The sequence below is a fragment of the Cervus canadensis genome, chromosome 28 (assembly GCF_019320065.1).
Source record: "Cervus canadensis isolate Bull #8, Minnesota chromosome 28, ASM1932006v1, whole genome shotgun sequence".
NCBI classification, from domain to species: domain Eukaryota; kingdom Metazoa; phylum Chordata; class Mammalia; order Artiodactyla; family Cervidae; genus Cervus; species Cervus canadensis.
In genome coordinates, this window is record NC_057413.1 from 33,693,052 (window position 1) to 33,698,363 (window position 5,312).

At 36.4% G+C, this 5,312-nt stretch overlaps 1 long non-coding RNA gene across 1 annotated transcript in view; it reads left to right on the forward strand.

The window, feature by feature from the left end:
- The first annotated feature begins 347 nt into the window (after nt 1-347).
- LOC122429068 overlaps nt 348-5,312 on the forward strand; it is a 15,847-nt gene continuing 10,882 nt past the window's right edge. The window contains exon 1 of the long non-coding RNA XR_006265913.1: nt 348-373. This is a non-coding gene — a long non-coding RNA (uncharacterized LOC122429068). The remainder of the gene's footprint in view (nt 374-5,312) is intronic.

Sequence of the window (5,312 nt, forward strand, 5' to 3'; positions counted from 1 at the left end):
GAAGCCTGGGAAAAGGAGACCTCAAAAACAATAGATTAAAAAATAATAATAATGAAAAGGCAGAGAAATACTGCACAAATAAAGGAACAAACTAGAAACATAGAAATCCAAATAAATAGGCAAACTACCTGAAAAAGAGTTCAGAATAATGATAGTAAAGATGATCAAAAACCTTGAAAAGAGAATGGAGAAAATGCAAGAATCAATTAACAAAGATCCTGAAGAATTAAAGAAGAAACATACAGAGACAAAGAGCACAAGTGAGGAAACTAAATATACTCTAGAAATAATCAATAGCAAAATATCTGAAGCAGAAGAACGGATCAGTGAGCTGGAAGATAAAATGATGGAAATAACTGCTGAAGAGAATAAAGTAGGGGGAGGAGCCAAGATGGCGGAGGAGTAGGACGGGGAGACCACTTTCTCTCCTACAAATTCATCAAAGGAGTAACTGAACGCAGAGCAAACTTCACAAAACAACTTCTGATCGCTAGCTGAGGTCATCAGGCACCCAGAAAAGCAGCCCATTGTCTTCGAAAGAAGATTTTTATGATTTTTTTAATTAGGAGAAAAAAAAATTTTTTTTTTCTTTCTTTTTTTTCTTTTTTTTTCTTTTTCTTTTTTTTTCTTTTTTCTTCTTTTTTTTCTTTCCTTTTTCTCTTCTATTTTCTATTTTTCTTTTTCTCTTATTTCTTTTAAAGTCCTCTAGTACTCCTCTACTACTCCTTAATTTTCATTTTCAATACACTATAACCTTACAAAAAAAAAAAAGAAGAAGAAGCCCTATTTTTAAACCAAAGATTATTCTCTCCCAATCTTGACTCTCTGTTTTCTACCTCAGAACACCTCTATTTCCTCCTTTCCCCTTCTCTTCCCAATCCAATTCTGTGAATCTTTGTAGGTGACTGGGCTACAGAGAACACTCTGGGAACAGACAGCTGCGTAGATCTGTCTCTCTCCTCTTGAGTCCCCCTTTTTTCTCCTCCTGCTCATCTCTATCTCCCTCCTCCCTCTCCTCTTCTTCATGTAACTCTGTGAACCTCTCTGGGTGTCCCTAACGGGGGAGAATCTTTTCGCCATTAACCTAGAAGTTTTCTTATCAGTGCTGTATAGTTGGAGAAGTCCTGAGACTACAGGAAGAATAAAACTGAAATCCAGAGGCAGGAGACTTAAGCCCAAAACCTGAGAACACCAGAAAACTCCTGACTACATGGAACTTTAAGTAATAAGTGACTGTCCAAAAGCCTCCATACCTACACTGAAACCAACCACCACCCAAGAGCCAATAAGTTTTAGAGCAAGACATACCACGCAAATTCTCCAGCAATGCAGGAACATAGCCCTGAACATCAACATACAGGCTGCCCAAGGTCACACCTAACACATAGACCCATCTCAAAACTCATTACTGGGCACTCCATTGCTCTCCAAAGAGAAGAAATCAAGTTCCATGCACCAGAACACTGACGCAAGCTTCCCTAACCAGGAAATCTTGACAAGCCAATCGTCTAACCCCACCCACTGGGTTAATCCTCCACAACAAAAAGGAACCACAGACCTTCAGAATACAGAAAGCCCACTCCAGATACAGCAATCTAAACAAGATGAAAAGGCAAAGAAATACCCAACAGGTAAAGGAACATGAAAAATGCCCACCAAGTCAAACAAAAGAGGAGGAGATAGGGAATCTACCTGAAAAAGAATTTAGAATAATGATAATAAAAATGATCCAAAATCTTGAAAACAAAATGGAGTTACAGATAAATAGCCTGGAAACAAAGATTGAAAAGATTCAAGAACTGTTTAATAAAGACCTAGAAGAAATAAAAAAGAGTCAATTAAAAATGAATAATGCAATGAATGAGATCAAAAACACTCTGGAGGGAACCAAGAGTAGAATAACGGAGGCAGAAGATAGGATAAGTGAGGTAGAGATAAAATGGTGGAAATAAATGAAGCAGAGAGGAAAAAAGAAAAAAAGGATCAAAAGAAATGAGGACAACCTCAGGGACCCTCTGGACACTGTGAAACGCCCCAACATTCGAATCATAGGAGTTCCAGAAGAAGAAGACAAAAAAGAAAGGGCCATTGAGAAATACTCGAGGACGATAATAGCTGAAAACTTCCCTAAAATGGGGAAGGAATAGCCACTCAAGTCCAAGAAACCCAGAGAGTCCCAAACAGGATAACCAAGGTGAAACACCCCAAGGACACATATTAATCAAATTAACAAGATCAAACACAAAGAACAAATCATAAAAGCAGCAAGGGAAAAAACAACAAATAACACACAAAGGGATTTCCCATAAGGATAACAGCGATCTATCAATAGGAAAACCCCTCCAGGCGCCAGAATGGAATGGCAGACGTACTGAAGTAATGAAAAGAGAATAACCTACAACCTAGATTACTGTATCCAGCAAGGATCTCATTCAGATATGAAGGAGAATTCAAAAGCTTTACAGATAAGCAAAAGCTGAGAGAATTCAGCACCACCAAACCAGCTTTTCAACAAATGCTAAAGGATCTTCTCTAGACAGGAAATGCAGAAAGGTTGTATAAACGTGAACCCAAAACAACAAAGTAAATGGCAATGGGACCACACCTATCAATAATTACCCTAAATGTAAATGGGTTGAATGCCCCAACCAAAAGACAAAGATTGGCTGAATGGATAAAAAAACAAGACCCCTATATATGCTGTCTACAAGAGACCCACCTCAAAACAAGAGACACATACAGACTGAAAGTGAAGGGCTGGAAAAAAATAATTCATGCAAACGGAGACCAAAAGAAAGCAGGAGTCGCAATACTCATATCAGATAAAATAGACTTTCAAATAAAGGATGTGAAAAGAGACAAAGAAGGACACTACATAATGATCAAAGGATCAATCGAAGAAGAAGATATAACAATTATAAATATATATGCACCCAACATAGGAGCACCGCAATATGTACGGCAAACACTAACGAGCATGAAAGAGGAAATTAATAGTAACACAATAATAGTGGGAGACTTTAATACCCCACTCACAACTATGGATAGATCAACTAAACAGAAAATTAACAAGGAAACACAAACCTTAAATGACACAATGGACCAGCTAGACCTAATTGCTATCTATAGGACATTTCACCCCAAAACAATCAACTTCACCTTTTTCTCAAGTGCACACGGAACCTTCTCCAGAATAGATCACATCCTGGGCCATAAATCTGGTCTTGGAAAATTCAAAAAAATTGAAATCATTCCAGTCATCTTTTCTGACCACAGTGCAGTAAGATTAGATCTCAATTACAGGAAAAAATTGTTAAAAATTCAAACATATGGAGGCTAAATAACACGCTTCTGAATAACCAACAAATCATAGAAGAAATCAAAAAAGAAATCAAAATATGCATAGAAATGAATGAAAATGAAAACACAACAACCCAAAAACCTATGGGACACTGTAAAAGCAGTGCTAAGGGGAAGGTTCATAACATTACAGGCTTACATCAAAAAACAAGAAAAAAGCCAAATAAATAACCTAACTCTACACCTAAAGCAATTAGAAGAAGGAAGAGATAATGAAGAACCCCAGAGTTAGCAGAAGGAAAGAAATCTTAAAAATCAGGGCAGAAATAAATGCAAAAGAAACTAAAGAGACCATAGCAAAAATCAACAAAGCTAAAAGCTGGTTTTTTGAAAAAAATAAACAAAATTGACAAACCATTAGCAAGACTCATTAAGAAACAAAGAGAGAAAAACCAAATTAACAAAATTAGAAATGAAAATGGGGAGATCACAACAGACAACACTGAAATACAAAGGATCATAAGAGACTACTACAGCAGCTCTATGCCAATAAAATGGACAACTTGGATGAAATGGACAAATTCTTAGAAAAGTATAACTTTCCAAAACTGAACCAGGAAGAAATAGAAGATCTTAACAGACCCATCACAAGCAAGGAAATCGAAAGTGTAATCAAAAATCTTCCAGCAAACAAAAGCCCAGGACCAGATGGCTTCACAGCTGAATTCTACCAAAAATTTAGAGAGGAGCTAACACCTATCTTACTCAAACTCTTCCAGAAAAATTGCAGATGAAGGTAAGCTTCCAAACTCATTCTATGAGGCCACCATCACCCTAATTCCAAAACCAGACAAAGATGCCACAAAAAAAGAAAACTACAGGCCAATATCACTGATGAACATAGATGCAAAAACCCTTAACAAAATTCTAGCAAACAGAATCCAACAACATATTAAAAAAATCATACACCATGACCAAGTGGGCTTTATCCCAGGAATGCAAGGATTCTTTAATATCCGCAAATCAATCAATGTAATACACCACATTAACAAATTGAAAGATAAAAACCATATGATTATCTCAATAGATGCAGAGAAAGCCTTTGACAAAATTCAACACTCATTTATGATTAAAACTCTCCAAAAAGCAGGAATAGATGGAACATACCTCAACATAATAAAAGCTATATATGACAAACCCACAGCAAGCATCACCCTCAATGGTGAAAAATTGAAGGCATTTCCCCTGAAATCAGGAACAAGACAAGGGTGCCCACTCTCACCACTACTATTCAACATAGTTTTGGAAGTTCTGGCCACAGCAAAAAAAAAAGAAAAAGAAGTAAAAGGAATCAGATAGGAAAAGAAGAGTAAAACTCTCACTGTTGCAGATGACATGATCCTCTATTATAGAAAACCCTAAAGACTCTACCAAAAATTACTAGGAGCTAATCAATGAATATAGTAAAATTTGCCAGGATATTAATTAACACACAGAAAATCCCTTGCTTCCAATACTAACAATTGAAAAAACAGAAAGAGAAAATTAAGGAAACATACCATTCACCATTCAACAAAAGAATGAAAATACTTAGGAAGTATAATCTACCTAAAGGAAACAAAAGACCTATACATAGAAAACTATAAAACACTGATGAAAGAAATCAAAGAGGGACACAAACAGATGGAGAAACATACCGTGTTCATGGATTGAAGAATTCAATATTGTCAAAATGGCTATTCTACCCAAAGCAATCTATAGATTCAATGCAATCCCTATCAAGCTACCAACGGTATTTTTCACAGAACTAGACCAAAGAATTTCACAATTTGTATGGAAATACAAAAAACCTCGAATAGCCAAAGTAATCTTGAGAAAGAAGAATGGAACTGGAGGAATCAACCTGCCTGACTTCAGACTCTACTACAAAGCCACAGTCATCAAGACAGTATGGTACTGGCACAAAGACAGAAATATAGATCAATGGAACAGAATAGAAGCCCAGAGATAAA